This window comes from Arachis ipaensis, chromosome B10, assembly GCF_059453495.1.
Source record: "Arachis ipaensis isolate K30076 ecotype BB chromosome B10, ASM5945349v1, whole genome shotgun sequence".
NCBI lineage: Eukaryota > Viridiplantae > Streptophyta > Magnoliopsida > Fabales > Fabaceae > Arachis > Arachis ipaensis.
Genome location: NC_142435.1, coordinates 60,272,619 through 60,292,259, shown reverse-complemented (window position 1 = coordinate 60,292,259; position 19,641 = coordinate 60,272,619). Strand labels below are relative to the sequence as shown.

General features: G+C 37.8%; 1 non-coding gene across 1 annotated transcript; it reads left to right on the top strand.

Annotated features, from left to right (window-relative positions):
- Positions 1-260: 260 nt before the first annotated feature.
- On the top strand, positions 261-368 carry LOC148580228 (small nucleolar RNA R71). The gene has a single exon (XR_015898084.1). It is a non-coding gene; the product is annotated as a small nucleolar RNA R71 (small nucleolar RNA).
- Positions 369-19,641: the final 19,273 nt, after the last annotated feature.

Sequence of the window (19,641 nt, the reverse complement as noted above, 5' to 3'; positions counted from 1 at the left end):
TGAGTCAATATTTTGTTCTGAGCCAATATGGCATTCAGAGTATCAATCTCAAGAACTCCTTTCTTCTGATTTGTCCCATTATTCACAGGATTCCTTTCAGAAGTGTACATGAATTGGTTATTCGCAACCATTTCAATGAGTTCCTGAGCTTCTGCAGGCATCTTCTTTAGATGAAGAGATCTTCCAGCAGAGCTGTCCAATGACATCTTGGACAGTTCAGATAGACCATCATAGAAAATACCTATGATGCTCCTTCCTGAAAGCATGTCAGAAGGACACCTTCTGATCAATTGCTTGTATCTTTCCCAAGCTTCATAGAGGGATTCACCTTCCTTCTATCTGAAAGTTTGGACTTCCACTCTAAGCTTACTCAATATTTGAGGTGGAAAGAACTTTGCCAAGAAGGCATTGACTAGCTTTTCCCAAGAGTTTAGGCTTTCTTTAGGTTGTGAATCCAACCATGTTCTAGCTCTGTCTCTTACAACAAAGGGAAAGAGCATAAACTTGTAGACCTCAGGTTCAACCCCATTGGTCTTGACAGTGTCACAGATTTGCAAGAATTCAGCTAAGAATTGATGAGGATCTTCTAATGGAAGTCCATGAAACTTGCAATTCTGTTGCATTAGAGAAACTAATTGAGGCTTAAGCTCAAAGTTGTTTCCTTCAATGGCAGGGATTGAGATGCTTCTCCCATAGAAGTCAGGAGTAGGTGCAGTAAAGTCACCGAGCACCTTCCTTGTATTGTTGGCATTGTTGTTGTTTTCGGCTGCCATGGCTTCTTCTTGTTTAAAAAGTTCTGTTAGGTCCTCTATAGAGAGTTGTACTTTAGCTTCTCTTAGCTTTCTCTTCATGGTCCTTTCAGGTTCAGGATCAGCTTCAACAAGAATTCCTTTGTCATTGCTCCTGCTCATATGAAAAGAGAGGAGAGGAAAATATGGAGTCTTCTATGTCACAGTATAGAGATTCCTTGAGGTGTTAGAGGTAAAGAATAATAGAAGGAGAAGGTAGAGAAGAAAGAATTTGAACTTATCAAGAGGGATAGAGTTCGAATTGTACATTGAGGAGGAGTGTTAGTCCATAAATAGAAGGATGTGAGAAGAGGGGAAGAATTTTCGAAATTAAAGTAAAAAGATTTTGAAATAATTAAATGAAATTTTGAAAATTTGGTGAATGATTTTCAAAAACCAAGATTGGGAAAGAAATTAAGTGATTTTTGAAAAAAATTTTGAAATTAGAAATCAAAAAGATATGATTGAAACTTAATTTTGAAAAAGATGTGATTGAGAAGATATGATTGAGAAGATATGATTGAGAATCAAATTTAAAAGAAGAAAGTTTTTTAAAATTAAAGTTGATTACTTGACCAACAAGAAATTAAAAGATATGATTCTAGAATTAAAATTTGATCCTTTCTTAATAGGCAAGTAACAACTTGAAAAGTTTGAATTAAATCACTAATTGTAGCAAGGATTTTCGAAAATAGTAATAAAAAAAATTAAAAAGAAATTGATTTTGAAAAGATATGATTGAAAAGATATGATTTGAAAAAATTTGATTTTGAAAAATTATGAAAATTTGAAAAAGATTTGAATTAAAAACAAAATATTCCCTCTAGTGTCCTCCTGGCGTTAAACGCCCAGAATGGCATCCATTCTGGCGTTTAACGCCCAAAATGCTACCTTTTTGGGCGTTTAACGCCCAGCCAGGCACCCTGGCTGGCGTTTAAGCTCCAGTTTTCCTACTTCACTGGGCGTTTTGAACGCCCAGCTTTTTTGTGTAATTCCTCTGCTAAATGTTCTGAATCTTCAATTCTCTGTATTATTGACTTGAAAAGACACAATTTTAAAAAAATTTTTGAATTTTTAATGATGAGAAACAATGAAAAAAAATTCAACTAAGATCAAATAAACAATGCATGCAAGACACCAAACTTAGAAGTTTGTATACTAAGGACTATAGCAATTTGAAAATGCATGTAAGAAACATCAAAAGACACAAAATAAGAGAAATTAAAGATCAGAGCACTAAAATCATCAAGAACAACTTGAAGATCACTGAAGAACATAATGCATGTATTCGAAAAATGCAAGAAGAGTAAAGACAAGCAATCGACACCAAACTTAAAAATTGACACTTGACTCAAACAAAAAAAACATAAAATATTTTTTATTTTATAAATTTATAATTTTTTTTGTGATTTTTCGAAAATTATATGGAAAAAGAGAAAAAAGACTTTAAAATTCTTAATGAGAATTCCAGGAATCATGCAATGTTAGTCTAAAACTCCGGTCCAGGAATTAGACATGGCTTACTAGCCAGCCAAGCTTTCAGTGAAAGTTTCGGTCCAAAACACTAGACATGGCCAATGGCCAGACAAGCTTTAGCAAATCATTACGTTCAATAGCAAGATTGATAGAAATCAACAAGCTCTTGAGATGATAAGTTGAAACCTCGGTCGAAAAGATTAGACATGGCTTTACAGCCAGCCAGACTTCAACAAATCATCATGAAACTCTAGAATTCCTTCTTAAAAACTCTGAAGAACAGAATAGAAATATTTTTTGTATTTTTGAAAAAAAAAAATTTTCGAAAATAAAAAGTAAAAAGCTTAAACATAAAATAAAATTACCTAATCTAAGCAACAAGATGAACCGTCAGTTGTCCAAACTTGAACAATCCCCAGCAACGGCGCCAAAAACTTGGTGTACAAAATTGTCATCATCAATGGCGCCAACAACTTGGTACGTACAATTGTAATCTTAACTCTTTATCATAACTCCGCACAACTAACCAGCAAGTGCACTGGGTCGTCCAAGTAATAAACCTTACGTGAGTAAGGGTCGATCCCATGGAGACTGTCGGCTTGAAGCAAGCTATGGTCATCTTGTAAATCTCAGTCAGACAGATTCAAATGGTTATGGAGAATTGATAATTAAAAGATAAATAAAACATAAAATAGGATAGAGATACTTATGTAATTCATTGGTAGGAATTTCAGATAAGCGAATGAAGATGCTTTGTTCCTTCTGAACCTCTGCTTTCCTATTGCCTTCTTCCAATCATTCATACTCCTTTCCATGGCATGCTTTACGTTGGGCATCATCGTTGTCAATGGCTACTTCCCGTCCTCTCAGTGAAAATGTTTCAAATGCGCTGTCACCGCACGGCTAATCATCTGTCGGTTCTCGATCATGTTGGAATAGGATCCATTGATCCTTTTGCGTCTGTCACTACGCCCAACACTCACGAGTTTGAAGCTCGTCACAGTCATCGCTTCCCAGATCCTACTCGGAATATCATAGACAAGGTTTAGACTTTCCGGATCTCAGGAATGGCCGCCAATAATTCTAGCCTATACCACGAAGGTTCTAATCTCAGATTAGAAACCCAAGAGATACACATTCAAGCTTGTTTGCATGTAGAACGGAAGTGGTTTTCAGGCACGCGTTCATAGGTGAGAATGGTGATGAGTGTCACGGATCATCACATTCATCATGTTGAAGAACGAGTGTATATCTTAGAGAAGAAGTAGGCGTGAATTGAATAGAAAAACAATAGTACTTTGCATTAATTCATGAGGAACAGCAGAGCTCCACACCTTAATCTATGGTGTGTAGAAACTCTACCGTTGAAGTTACACAAGAACAAAAGGTCTAGGCATGGCCGAATGGCCAGCCTCCCAAAGCGTGAACATACAAGTTCTAAGATGAAAAGTATGATCAAGTGTGTAAAATTCAATAGCAAAAGGTCCTATTTGTAGAAAACTAGTAACCTAGGGTTTACAGAAATGAGTAAATGATGCAGAATCCACTTCCGGGCCCACTTGGTGTATGCTTTGGCTGAGTATTGAAGCTTTCACATGTAGAGACTTTTCTTGGAGTTAAACGCCAGCTTTTGTGCCAGTTTGGGCGCTTAACTCCAGCTTTTATGCCAGTTCTGGCGTTTTGACGCCAGAATTTCTATCCTGATTTAGAACACTGGTTTGGGCCATCAAATCTCGGGCAAAGTATGGAGTATTATATATTGCTGGAAAGCTCAGGATGTCTACTTTCCAAGGCAATTGAGAGCGCGCCAATGGAGCTTCTGTAGCTCCAGAAAATACACTTCGAGTGCAGGAAGGTTAGAATCCAACAGCATCTGCAGTCCTTTTTTAGCCTCTGAATCAGATTTTTGCTCAGGTCCCTCAATTTCAGCCAGAAAATACCTGAAATCACAGAAAAACACACAAACTCATAGTAAAGTCCAGAAATATGATTTTTATTTAAAAACTAATAAAAACATAATAAAAACTAACTAAAATATACTAAAAACATACTAAAAACAATGCCAAAAAGCGTATAAATTATCCGCTCATCAGCTACTCTGTAACTATCCTTGTAGGAATCAGTTCATTCTTTTCATTATGAACAACTATCATGCCTCTCTTCTTGGGAACAACTTGGACAGGGCTCACCCAGGGGCTATCAAAAATGGGATAAATAATCCCAGCCTCCCAGAGCTTAGTGACTTCCTTCTGCACTACTTCCATCATGGCTGGATTCAGTTGCCTTTGTGGTTGCACCACTGGTTTGGCATCCTGAGCACTTAGATCAGTACTTTTTCTTCCTGTGTTTCTAAGGCAGAGCTTATGATCACATGATAAGTATCTCCATCTCCCAGAAATGCATATTTTAGGGAGGAAGGTAATGGCTTGAGCTCAAGCTTTGGAGGCTTCTCCTTTTCCTTAGGAGTTTCCAAAGGTTCCTTTAAATCAGGTTGGGCATCTGTAAGGATGTCATTAAGCCTTTCCTTGAGTCTAGCAGCCATGTTTATTTCTTCCACTAGGGAATCAATGAGGTCAATGCTCATGCACTCCTCTGGGGTGTCTGAATGCTGCATAGCCTTGATAGCATTTAGTACAAACTTTTCCTCAATGAATTTTAGGGTTACTTCCCCTTTTCCAACATCAATAAGGGTTTGTCCTGTAGTTAGGAAGGGTCTCCCTAGGATAAGGGATGCACTCTTGTGCCCTTCCATATCCAACACCACAAAGCCAGTGGGAAAAGCAAAGGGTCCAACCCTGACAATCATGTCTTCAACTACGCCTGATGGTATCTTTATAGAACCATCAGCAAGTTGAAGGCATATGCAGGTTAGTTTGACTTCATCATTAAAGCAAAGCTTCTTTATTAATGAAGCAAGTATTAGGTTAATGCTTGGTCCAAGATCACGTAGAGCTGTCCTTGTGCAAGAATTCACTAGAGTGCATGGTATCATAAAACTTCTAGGATCCTTAAGTTTCTCTGGTAAGTTATTTTGAATGACTGCACCGCACTCTTCACCGAGGAGGACTGTTTCTGTCTCTCTCCAATCCTTCTTATGACTTAAGATGTCCTTCATGAATTTAGCATAATAAGGTATCTGTTCAAGAGCCTCTGCTAAAGGGATCTTGATCTCCAATGTTCTGAGATAATCTGCAAAGTGAGCAAACTGTTTATCTTTTTCCTCTTGACAGAGTTTCTGAGGAAATGACATCTTAGCCTTATACTCATCAATCTTGGTTGATGAAGGCTGAGTGCCGTGTGTATTGGAAGGGAGGTTACTAGCTTGCTTAGGATGGTTGTTATCAGTATATGACTAGCCTCCCTTGCTTAGGCGTTCAACGCCCTTGTTGCTACCGCCTTCTTAGCGTTCAACGCCAAGGATACTATTCCCTTTTGGGCGTTCAATGCCCTTGTTGTTATCCCTGATTGGGCGTTCAACGCCAGGGATGAACACCCCTTCTTGGTGTTGAATGCCAATGACATTCCTCTTTGGGCATTCAATGCCCTTAGAGACGTCTTGGACATCAGTCTAGTGTTCCTCTGTTGACTTTATTTCCTTTGATCTCTTGTTGTACTGAGGTTGGGTGTTTAAGAATTTCCTACTCCTCATTTGAATAGCCTGGCATTCCTGTGTTATCTGCTTAGATAACTGCTTCCTTGTTTGACTCAGCTGAGCTTCTATATTCCTGTTAGAAGCCTGAGTTTCTCGCAAAGCCTCTTGCAATTCTAGTAGTTGCTGGGCAAGGGCGTGTAGTTGCTGAGTCAATGGGCCATCCTATTCTGGAGTTTAGGTTCAATAATATTGCCTTAACCTCTCGTTTCGTAGAAGTCTCAGCAGATGAGTACAGATGCTGATTAGTGGCAACTGTCTTAATAAGCTCGTGAGCCTCAGCAATGGTCTTTTTCATGTGTATGGAACCACCAGCAGAGTGGTCCAGAGACATTTTAGCCATGTCTGAAAGTCCATAGTAGAAGATGTCTAACTGTACCTATTCTGAAAACATTTCCGTGGGACATTTTCTTAGCATCCTTCTATACCTCTCCCAGGCATCATGAAGAGATTCATTGTCTCCTTGTTTGAAGCCTTGGATGTCCAGTCTCAGTTGGGTCATCTTTCTTGGAGGAAAGTATTGATTTAAAAACTTATATACTAACTGTTTCCAAGTTTTCAAGCTAGCTTTGGGCTGGTTATCTAACCACCTGTTTGCTTGGTCCTTTACAACAAAAGGAAAGAGTAATAGTCTATATACATCTTGGTTTACTCTCTCCTTATGTACTGTGTCAGCAATTTTTAAGAAATCTACCAGGAACTCAGTAGGTTCTTCCCGTGGAAGTCCAGAATACTAGAAGTTTTGCTGGACTAAGGTAATGAGTTGAGGATTTAGTTCAAAGCTACTTGCTTTGATGTGAGGTATGCTAATACTTCTTCCATAGAAGTCACCAGTGGGGTTTTCATAGGACCTCAGAGTTCTCCTGAACTCTTCATTCCCATTTGGGTTCATGATGAAGAAAGATAGAAAAAGAAGAAGAATGAAAGGTAAAGATGTAAATTGTAATTTTTGTTTTTATTTTATTTATTGATTTAATTCAAAAATAAAGATTAATTAATTAAAAAAATTGAAAATTAATCAATAAATTTTGAAAAAGAAGAGAGAGAAATAGAAGAAGAAATTTCAAAAATTAAAAGAGAGATGAATTAGTTAGGAAGTTTTTGAAAGAGAAAACAAGTAACTAATTAAGAAAAGATTTGAAAACAAGATAAGATAGAAGATTAGAAAAGATTTGATTTTAAAATTTGAAATTTGAATTTTAAATTTTAAATTTTGAAATTGAATTTTGAATTTTAAAATTTGAATTTTAAATTTTAAATTTTGAATTTTGAAATTTAAATTTTGAATTTTGAAATTGAATTTTAAAATTTGAATTTGAAATAAGATAAGATAAGATTTTTGAATTTTAAAGAAAGATAAAAAGATAAGATAAGATTTTGAAGAAGATATGATTTTTGAAAAGATTTGATTTCAAAAATATTTGAATTTTGAAATTTAAAGCTTAGATAAGATAAGATAATGATTTTGAAATTAAAATTTGAGATTTTTCTTGTAATTTTCGAAAATTGCAATAAAAGATAAGAAAGGATATTTTATTTTATTTATTTTTGAATTCAATGAAGAAAGAGAAAAATAACAAAAAGACACCAAACTTAAAATTTTTAAATCTAAGACACCTACTATGTGAAAATTAGAAGGAAAAAACACAAAAAAGGCACCAAACTTAAAAATTTTAATATCAAAATAAAAAGAAAAACAAGAACACTTTGAAGATCAAGAAGAACACCAAGAACAAAACTCAAAGAATTCAAAGAAAACAAGAACATGCAAAAGACACCAAACTTAAAAATTTTGAAAACCACAAACATAAATTTTCGAAAATTATATAGAAAATACACAAGAAGACACCAAACTTAAAGATTGACACAAGAATAAAACAAAGAACACTATTTTTGAAAATTTTTAGAAAAAGACTCAAAGAAATTCGAAAATTTAAACAAGAACAAAAACAAAAGACTCAAACCAAAAATAAAGATTAATAAAGAAAATAAAAGGTTTTTGAATAATTTTTTGAAATTTTTTAATAAAAAAAGAAGAAAAAAATAAAAGACTCAAACAAAAATAAAAACAATACCTAATCTAAGCAACAAGATAATCCGTCAGTTGTCCAAACTCGAACAATCCCAAGCAACGGCACCAACAACTTGGTGCGCACGAATCCCCACACTTCGTACACTGAACCAGCAAGTGCACTGGGTCGTCCAAGTAATACCTAAGCGAGTCAGGATCGATCCCGCGAGGATTATGATTTGAAGCAAGCTATGGTTATCTTGCATATCTTAGTCAGGCGGATAGAAGAGTTGTTGGATTTAGTTAAAAGCATAAAAGGAATAAAGAGATCTTAACTAGGTTGATATGTTTATAATGATAAGATGGTTAAGGCCTGGAGATGCTTTGTTCTTCTGGATTAATTCTGGTCTTACTGTCTTCTTCAACTGTGAATGATTTCTTCTATGGCAGGCTGTATGTGATCAACGCCAGTTGAGAGGTCTTCAATGCTCCTCCAGATCTGAACCCCAGAATTAGTGTGGATCTATTCTGATTGAGGGTGAAGCTTCTACAGTCCATTCTCCTTAATGATCCTACTCAAAACGCCATAGACAAGGTCGAATTTTCCGGATCAGAGAATGCTATGCCTTTGTGTTCTAGCCTCTACCACAAAGACCCTAATCTCCCCATACCTCGGCTGAACTGATGTGTCAAGAAGTCCCCAACGAAGTCGTGGATTACACGTATAAGAGATGTATAATCAAGCTAGTAGTTCAATGCTTTCCAGTTATGTAGTCACACGAACCCAAGAAGAACACGGGTGGTTGCCAGGCACACCATCTTAGAATGAAGAACGAAGATACATCTTAGAATGGAGAATCAAACACAGATTAAAATAGAACAGTAATACTTTTATTAATCCATAAAACTCAACAGAGCTCCTTCCCTCAACCTATGAGGTTTAGAAACTCATACTGATAGAAAATACAATGTGAAAAACAAAATATGCTGGAAGAGATCCTAAACAAGTGTGATCTTCTCCCTTTAATACTAAACTAATGACTATGGATTACATAAAAAGGGCAAAATAGTCTTTAGTGCTAAAACTCACTTTCGAGGCTCACTTGATTAGTGTTTGGGCTGAGCTTTGACGGGATCTACGTGGTAGGAGGCCTCTAGAGCGTTGAACGCTGGCTAGGGGGTCCTTTATGGGCGTTGGACACTGCTCTCTTCTCCTTTGGGTGCTGGACGCCAAAATAAAGTAGGAGTCTAGCGTTGGATGCCAATTTTGGGCCTTCAGTTCTGAAGCAAAGAATGAACTACTATAAATTGTTGGAAAGCTCTGGATGTTAGCTTTCCATAGCCGTTGCGAGCGATCTATTTGGACTTCTGTAGCCCCAGAAAAGCTCTTTCGAATGTAAGGAGATTAGTTTCGGACAGCATCTGTAGTGCTTTCTCTATCTCTGAATCAGACTTTTGCTCCAGCTCCTCAATTTCAGCCAGAAAATACCTAAAATTGCATAAAAGCACATAAACTCAATGTAAAATCCAAAAATGTAAATTTTGCACTAAAACCTATGAAAACTTAATAAAACCTAAACAAAACATACTAAAAACTATATGAAAATGATGCCAAAATGTGTATAAAATATCCGCTCATCATCCATACTGGGCGTCGAACGCTAAAGAGCTACCCCCTGGCTGGCGTTCGACACCCTAAGGAGGCAAGCCAGCGTTGAACGCCCTAGAACCACCCCATTCCTGGCGTTCAACGTGTACCAAATCACAAGGCAGTGCCAATCACCCCCTAATGGGCGTTCAACGCCCATTTCTCAAAGTTGGACGCCAAGCTCAGCCCAAGTACTCAGCCAAGTGGGCCCAAGGATGGATTTCACACCGCTAGTCTAGACTGTCATACTTTTTGTACTTCTTAGTTATTAGATTAGTATTTAAAGGAGAAGATTACCAATGTTTAGGATCTTCTGCCTCATTTTTACCTTTTCATATTTTACTTTCTATGAAATCATGAGCAACTAAACCTCCAAAGTTAGGGTTAGGAGCTCTGTTGATTCTCATGGAGTAATAATATTATTGTTCTATTTCAATACACGTTTGGTACTATTCTCATGTGCATTTTCGTTTTTTATCTTATTAATTGAGGATGACCTGTGACAATCATTCTTGTTCTACATGGGTTCCGTGTTAGTCCTGCCCAGATAGCATTGAACCACAAGCTAGAGAATGCACTGTGGATTCCAAGAGCGTTCCTGGGCGAGTTTGGATATGTGACATATAATCCCATTGACTGTGGGTTATTGAGGTTTCTGTGGCATTAAGGCTAGAGCAAAAGAAGCAGCGTTCCTTGATCCGGAAGATGCAACCTTGTCTGTGGCGTTTTGAGTAGGATCACGAAGGGGAGTGAATTGCTTAGGTCTTCACCTTCGACTATGGTGGGAAGCCATGAGTTAACTTGATGACGATGCTACATAAGTTGCTCAGATATGGTAGACTACTATGGTTTAGAAGAGACTAACTTGATGAGGATGCTACATGAGTTAGTCAATTACAGCTGCCATTAAATGAATCGTTCATTGTTGAAATAGAAAGTTAGAAAGTTAATCCGGAAAGAATACTCATGAGCGGATATTTTATACGATTTTTGGCATCACTTTCATATAGTTTTTAGTAGTTTTTATTAAGTTTTTATAGGTTTTAGTGCTAAATTCACATTTTTGGATTCTATTATGAGTTTTTGTGTTTTTGGACAATTTCAGGTATTTTTCTGGCTGAAATTGAGGAACGGGAGCAGAAGTCTGATTTAAAGATAGAGAAAGTACTACCGATGCTGTCCAGAGCTGACCTACCTGCATTCGGAAGATCTTTTCTAAAGCTACACAAGTCCTAATGGAGCGCTCGAAATGGCTATGGAAAGCTGACTTCCAGAGCTTTCTAGAAATATATAATAGTTTATACTTTGCTTCGGATTAGAAGTCCCAAAACTGGCTCCCAAAGCCAGCTTCCTGCCCCTTCTAGGCGTCTAGCGCCCAAAGAGCAGAGCCCAGCATCCAAAGGCCCAGAGTGGACCCCCTAGCTGGTATTCCATGCCCAAGGAGCCTCATAGCACGTGGATCTCATCAAAGTTCAGCTCAAACACTAAATAGACTGTTTTAGCACTAAATAGACTGTTTTACCCTTACTAGTCATCTGTTTAATATTTAAAGTGTATTTTACATGATTTTTGTAGACATCATACACCATTCACGTTTTTCCATTGTATTTTCTCTTCAGTATGAATTTCTAAACCTCCTAGGTTGAGGGGAGGAGCCCTGCTGAGTCTTATAAATTAATAAAAGTATTATTGTTTCTTCTTCGATCCGTGTTTGCTCTATCGCAAAGATGTATATTCGTTCTTCATTAATATGAATGCGTTTAACTGGCATAAGGTTATCACGTTTTACATGGGTTCACAATGTGCCTTTCATCGGACAATGATGAACCACCAGCTTGAATATACGTCTCTCAGACGGCTAATCCACGATTTCGTTGGGGACTTCTTAAGACATCAATTCAGCCGGTTTGTGGGGAGATTAGGGTCTCTGTGGTAGAGGCTAGAACCTAAGGTGCAGCATCCTCTGATCCAGAAGATTCGACCTTGTCTGTGGCGTTTTGAGTAGGATCATCAAGGAGAATGAACTGCAGAAGCTTCACCCTCAATCAGAATGGATCCGCACTAAACCTAGGGTTCAGATCTGGAGGAGTATTGGCAGCTGCTTCAACCAGTGTCAATCACATATAGGCTGCCATTGAAGAAGATCATTCACAAGCAAGGAAGACAGTAATACCATAGTTCATTTAGAAAAACAAAGCAACTCCGACTCTCAACTCTATTCCTATTATTTACTATTCCCAGCATATAATTCTTATTGATGATTTTAAGGTAGATATTACTCTTATAACCTCAAACAACCTTCTGATTCTGCCTGACTAAGACCTGCAAGACAACCATTGCTTGCTTCAAGCCACAATCCTTGTGGGATCGAACCTGACTCACTCAGGTATTACTTGGACGACCCGGTGCACTTGCTGGTACTACTGCTGTACGAAATAGTATTGGTTTTGCGTACAAGTGCACCAAGTTTTTTGTGCCGTTTCCGGGAATTGTTGAGTTTAGACAAACTGCCGGATTGTCTTGCTCCCTAGATCAGCTAATTTATTTTAATTGAGTCTCTTATTTTTGTTTTCTTTTTCTCTAATTTTTGAAAATTAATAAAAACCTTTTCAAAAATATTTTTATTTTCTTATTTTAATTTTTGTTCAGTATTGAGTCCTGCATGTTCATACTTTTCAATTACAAAAATTTTAAAACTTTTTCAGAAACCTTTTTCATATAGTTTATTTTTGGCATCCTCAGAATTGTCTTTAAGTCCTTCTTTCAAAAAACTTCTCAAAAAGTAATTTTTCTTTCTTTAAATCTTTTTTCAAGTCTTTAAGTTGGTGTTTTCTTGTTGTTTTTCTTATATTATTTGAGAATTTCTTTTTGTTTTTCTAAAAATCTTAAGTTTGATGTCCTTTTTATGTTCTTGAGTTCTTTGATTCTTTAAATTTTTCTCTTTGTGTTATTGTGTTTAATCAAAGTGTTCTTGAGTCTTGTATGTGTTTTGATTTTAAAAGTTTTAAGTTTGGTATCCCTTAGTGTTTCCCTCCAATTTTTCGAAAATTAAGGGGTGCTAGATCTAAAAATTTTAAGTTTTTTGTCTTTTACTTGTTTTTCTCTTTCATCATTAAATTCAAAAATAAAAAAATAGTATTTTTCTTATCTTATTACATTATTTTCAAAATTTTTAAAATAAAAATTCAGATTTCAATTTCAAAATTTTATCTTATCATATCTTAGTTGTCAAGTTTTCAAAAATCAAATATTTTCAAAAATAAAATTGACATCTTTTTCAAAAATCTTATCTTTTTCAAAATCTTATCATACTTTTTTCAAAATCTTAAAAATCTTTTTCAAAATCTTATCTTTTTAAAATATTTTTCAAATCTTTTTAAATTCTTAATCTTACCTTTTCTAATTTCAAATTTTAATTGCAAATCTTTTCTTACCTTATTTTCTATTTTATTTTTAAATTAAAAATCTTTTCTTAATTAATATATTATCTTCTCTCTCTTATTTTTCAAAACCTCCTAACTAACTCTTCTCTTCCTTACTTTTCGAAAATAATATCTCCTTCTTCTCTCTCTTCTTTTTTAAAACCTCCTACTAACTCTCCTCTTCCTTAATTTTCGAAAATCATATCTCTTCTCTCTCTTCTTTTTCAAAACTACCTAACTAAGTCTTATCTCTCTCAATTTTCGAAAACTTCTTCCTCTTCTCTCTGCTCTATTTTCGGAAATTTAACATTTAAATTTAAATTCTTTTTAAATTAAATTAACTTATTTTTCAAAAATTAGTTTAATAAATAAAAAAATAAAAAATATTTTAATTCTTATTTACTTTTTCTATTTATACTTCTCTTCTTCTCACTTCTATTTATTCGAATTACTCCCCCTCTTTCTTCTTCCATCTTCAATTCTTTATTTTCTTTCCTTTCTTGATCACATCTCACAGGGAGTCCACTATTCTTTGACATAGACCTCCCATTTTTCTTCTCTTGTTTTCTTTTTCCTGTTTATGTATGTAGGAACACTAAAGTCACTATGGATCTTGTTCATACCCTGGATCGAGCTATCCGACCCGGGATGATTGGCGATAAAGCGACCGACCTCTTCAGGTCAGGCTACCCGACCTCTTCTCAAAGAGGTCGGCCAAATCGATAAGAGAGCCCAATAAAGGGCCCAAATAGAGGAACACAACCCAAATCCAAAGGCAACCCAAGCCCATAGAGATAAAGGCGGTTCCCTTAAAGATAAGCTGACTTCACTCAAAATAAGATAAGATAAGATAAGATAACTAACTTATCTTATCAAAAACGTCAGCCCACACTACTATAAATACACTGGAGTACCTAGGTATAACTCATACTCTAATTCTACTAAAAACCTGCTTAATACCCCGTGCTAACTTAAGCATCGGAGTCTCTTGCAGGTACCCCCCACCCTTCGGTGACCAAGGATCAGCAGTACAGCCAGTCAACAGGTCGGACACGACAGCTCCGGCCGCCACTCACCAGCCGGACACGTCGGCACCAACCAGTACAGAAGATCTCGACCGAGATCGACCTCCAGTTTCAGGTAACCCTCGGAACATTGGCGCCGTTTCCGGGGACTTGGAAGTCATCCCTTCACCATGGCAGACGAACAGGATAACGACCACAACTCATATTTAGAGGACAAAACGCCACACAAAAACACGGGTGCCACACCAAAGGACACTCCAGAATCTAACGGAGACAAAAACTCATCACATCCGGGAGTAATAGAAGCACTTCAAGATCGCCTAAAGCAACTCAAAAAAGAAAGTCAGTACCAGCAAGAAGTCAGCAAGGATCTACAAAGAGAGGTAGGGCGACGTTGAGAATTAGAAGATAAACTTCTACAACTTGAAGCCGATCTTAAAGCAAAGACTACCCGGACCACCCCTGAAGATAACTCTCACAAAGATCAAGATCCATTCACTAGGGAAATCATGAAGACTAAAATCCCTAAAGACTTCAAACTTTCGGATATGACTTTGTATGATGGCACTACAGATCCCAACCATCACCTCAGCAACTTCAGAAGCAGAATGTACCTCACCCACGCCTCAGACGCCGCTCGCTACAAAGCTTTTTCAACGACTCTCACGAAGATAGCAATTAGATGGTTCAACAACCTACCTCCAAAGTCCATCTCCAATTTTGACGCCCTGGGCAAAAAATTCTTGGCCAGATTCTCCATCCAAAAAGACAAGGCTAAGCACGCCCCCAGTCTACTAGGTATCAAGCAAGGAGATCGGGAAAGTCTTCGCAATTACATGGAAAGATTCAACAAAACGTGCCTAGACATACAAAGCTTACCAACAGAGGCTGCCGTCATGGGCCTCATCAACGGCCTACGAGAAGGACCTTTCAGCCAATCTATATCAAAGAAATATCCCACATCCTTAGATGAGGTACAAGAGCGGGCAAAGAAATACATCAACATGGAAGAAAATTCCCGACTTGGAGAAGCCTCGAAATCCGATTTCACCTACCGAGATAAAGATAAAGAATCCAAGAAGAAGGAAAATCGAACAGGCAAAAAAATCAAAAAGTATCATAATTACACCCGTCTTCGGGTGTCCCTTGTCGATATTTACAAAGAAGTCTGTAACACAGAAAAGATACCCCCGGCTCGACCACTCAAAGGCAAAAGAGGAGGAGGAAATCGGAATGAATACTATGAATATCATCGGGTCCGAGGACATTCCAGCAACGAGTGCTTCGACTTAAAAAACATCATAAAGAAGTTAGTAAGGGAAGGAAAACTAAATCGGTATCTAGCCACCCGAGATAATGAACAAAGAAAAAGACGAAGAGATGAAGATGTCGGACAAGCTGAGTGATCACCTCGTACGCCAGAAAGACATGTCCATATGATACACGGAGGATTTGCAGAAGGTGGAATCTCCAAATCATCCCGCAAAAGATACCTTAAAGAAGTATATCATGTCAAAGGGAAGGAGGAAGCACTCGAAATCCCTGCAATCACGTTCACCAAAGAAGACGCATCCGGTATCATCTCAGGACACGACGATCCCATGGTCATCACCATCATACTGGCAAATGCCAATCTCCACCGCACATTAATAGACCAAGGGAGTTCTGCCGACATCTTATTCAAAACTGCCTTTGACAAACTCGGCTTAGAAGAAAAGGAGCTTAGAGCATATCCGAACAGCCTGTTCGGACTGGAAGATACCCCAGTACAACGACTGGGATATGTGTCACTACATACAACCTTCGGAAAAGGGAACCAATCCAGAACACTCAAGATAGACTACATTGTGGTCGACCTGAGTTTAGCCTACAATGCCCTAATAGGTCGGACAACACTAAATCAACTCGATGCAATAGTTTCGACTCCACATCTATGCATGAAATTCCCAACTACAGAAGGGATAGCCACTGATGACAAGTCATCTTAGCCTAGTTTCACTAGCCTTTTTCTTTTGTTTTCGATTGATTTATGCACTTTCTTGAGCCATAAGCAAGCCAATTGGGTAGATTTCCATGTTTCCTTTGATTCAATCAACCATGTATGAATTAATGCAATTTCATGTGATTTTATGCTATAATTGTCATATATTATAAAAGAATAACAAACTCATGATTTTAAGCAAAGCTTTGATGTGTTTGGTTGATTGATGATAGGTGAAAAGAGTTTTGAAGAAGGTTGAAAAAGAAGGAATGGCTAGGAGCAAGAGAGAACAAAAAGCTTGAGCAAAAGTTTGCCTCAAACTTTAGCTCAAACTTTTAATTGAGTTGAAAACACTCCAGAGGAAAAAAGCTTGAGCGAAAGTTTGACCTCAAACTTTAGCTCAAACTTTTGGGAGAAAAGCTTGAGCCAACGTTTGCCTCAAACTTTTTGGCAAACGTTGGCATCAAAAAATCAATACCCTGGAGGAAAAAGCTTGCGCCAATGTTTGAGGTCAAACTTTTGCTCAAACGTTGGTGCCACTCTTGCACACCCTGGAGGAAAAAGCTTGCGCCAACGTTTGAGGTCAAACTTTTGCTCAAACGTTGGCGCAACACACATTTACAAGGGGGCCAACGTTTGAGCAAAAGTTTGACCTCAAACTTTGGCTCAAACGTTGGTAGCAGCAAAGTGAAGCCATCTGGTGTAAAAAGTTTGAGTAAAAGTTTGCCTCAAACTTTTACTCAAACTTTTACTCAAGCTTTTATGTTTTTCAACCCGGTTCACAATGGATCTTTCTCCAACTCCAAGAGCAATCAACCAAGGCCTTTATCAACCCAATTCCATCAAGAACAAAGGCCCAATTCAAGGCTTGAAGACCATTTGAAGAAAGTGTATAAATAACTTAGGATTTAAGTTTTCGGGGAGCTTCCTTTTAAAATTTTCGTAACACTTACAGTAGAGAACTCACTTTACATTTTTGAATTGTTTCTTTAGAATTCTAGAGAATTGGGGAGGAGAATTGATCTCTCTTCTTCCTGGTTCTTGTTGAGCACTCTTTACTTTTCTTGCTTGGGATCTTAGGTGGAGAATTGAAGAACTTCTGTTTCAATCTCACCTTTGGATCTTGTTTAATTTTCTGCATAATCAAATTTCAATTTCTGTTCATTGCTTCTTCTTCTATTCTCTCTGCAATTTACATTTCCCTTGCAATTGTTCTTACTGGATCTAGGAAGGCAGTGAGATCTAGACTTGGTTATCTAGTCTCTTGGGTCCTGAGATCTACAGCTTTAAATTTCAATTTCCCTGTTTCGTTGCTACACTAAGCTAATTTCCATTTTTGTCAAGATCCAGTTCAATTGAATCCATCTTCTACATTCCTGTTGTTTGCAATTTATTGTTCCTTTTTTAATTTCTGCAAATCCACTTCCCAATTCCCTTTACCATTCAAGCCATTTACATTTCTTGCACTTTAAGATTCTGCAATTTACATTTCTTGCAATCTAAGTTTCTGAAATTTACATTACTTTTTCTTTAAGATTCAACTTATTTACTTTCTTTGCTCTTTAATTTTCTGCAATCTACCCTTCTCCCTTTTAATTTCATGCAATTTAGCTTCTGTCGAATAGAAACCACTCAAATCAACTCTTGATTCGCTTGACTAAATCAACCACTAAACTAAAATTGTTCAATCCTTCAATCCCTGTGGGATCGACCTCACTCCCGTGAGTTTTATTACTTGATACGACCCGGTGCACCTGCCGGTTAGTTTTGTGTATTTGGAATTCGTTTTTCGTTTTCCGAAAATACGTATCAGCCACGATAAAAGCAGATCAAAAGATGGTACGTCGCTGTTATAACGAAAGTTTAAACCTCAGAGATAGAGGAGAAGAGTTCCATACAATTGAGCTTGGTGGAGTTCAGAGACGTGAAGAACTCTGTCCACAACCTAAAGGAGAAATAGAGAAAGTTCAGATCGGGGATACCTCGGACAAAACAACTTATATTGGCACGATCCTGAAGGGAGACGCAAAAGAATTACTAGTACAGTTCTTACGAGATAATGTCGATCTCTTCGCAGGGAAAGCTGCAGACATGCTAGGCATAGACCAGAACGATCCTAAGCTGTGGAAGAACAGGTACAAGCACTACTGGAGGTAGGATTCATAAAAGAAGTCAAGTAACCACTTTGGCTAGCTAACGTCGTCTTGGTGAAAAAATCAAATGGGAAATGGTGAATGTGCACCGACTACACCGACCTCAACAAAGCCTGCCCAAAAGATCCCTACCCACTCCTAAGTATCGACGCTCTGGTAGATGCTTCATCCGAATATAGATACCTCTCATTTATGGATGCATATTCCTGATAAAACCCAATTCCCATGTATCCGTCAGATTAAGAAAAGACCTCGTTTTTTATGCCAAAAGTAAATTACTGCTACATTGTAATGCCTTTCGGTCTCAAGAATGCGGGAGCTACATATCAAAGGCTAATGAATAAAGTCTTTTCAGCCCATATCAGAAAGATCATGGAAGTCTACGTGGACGACATGTTAATAAAGACACAAAGTGAAGAGACATTATTGTCCGACCTGGCCCAAGTGTTCGACACTATAAGGAAGCATGACATGCGCCTCAATCCTGCAAAATGCACTTTTGCAGTAGAAGCAGGCAAGTTCTTGGGTTTTATGCTCACACAAAGAGGAATTGAGGCAAATCCGGATAAATGCCAGGCCATACTCAACATGAAAAGCCCAACTTGTGTCAAAGAAGTACAACAACTCAACGGGAGGTTAGTGGCCTTGTCCAGGTTCCTAGCGGGATCAGCGATAAGATCCCTTCCTTTTTATGCCACTCTAAGGAAAGGAAAGAACTTCGAGTGGACAATGGAATGCGAGCAAGCCTTCCAGGATTTCAAAAGTTTCCTGGGACGACCACCTATCCTAACTCGACCACAAAAGGAAGAGCCACTCGTATTGTACCTTGCGGTAGGAAGTCAGGCAGTAGCCTCAGTACTAGTTCGAGAGAACGACAAAGGACAACAACCTGTATACTTCATTAGTAAAGCGCTGCAGGGATCCAAGCTGAACTACCAAAAAATAGAAAAGTTTGCCTATGCTCTCATACTGACATCTCGACGACTACGCCCGTACTTCCAGGCTCACACCATTAAGGTCCGGACCGACCAGCCCATAAAAGGGATACTACAGAAAATAGATCTAGCAGGCAGAATTTTACAATGGGCAGTTCAGTTATCCGAGTTCAACCTCCAATATGAAGCTCGGACAGCCATCAAATCACAGTACTTGACCGACTTCATTACAGAATTCATAGATACCCTGGAAGCCCCCACAGAATGGAATCTCTACGTGGACGGGTCTTTAAATAAGACTGAAAGCGGCGCAGGTGTGATAATAGAAAGCAACCAAGAAACCCAAGTTGAGCTTTCCCTCAAATTTGGGTTCCCGGCCTCAAACAACCAGGCAGAATATGAAGCGTTACTAGCTGGTTTGAAGCTGGCTAAGGAGGTTGGAGCTCAAAAACTCAACATCTTCAGCGACTCACAAGTAGTCACCTCACAGATAACAGGGAGTTACCAAGCCAAAGATCCCACCATGAAAAAGTATTTGGATATAACCAAGGAA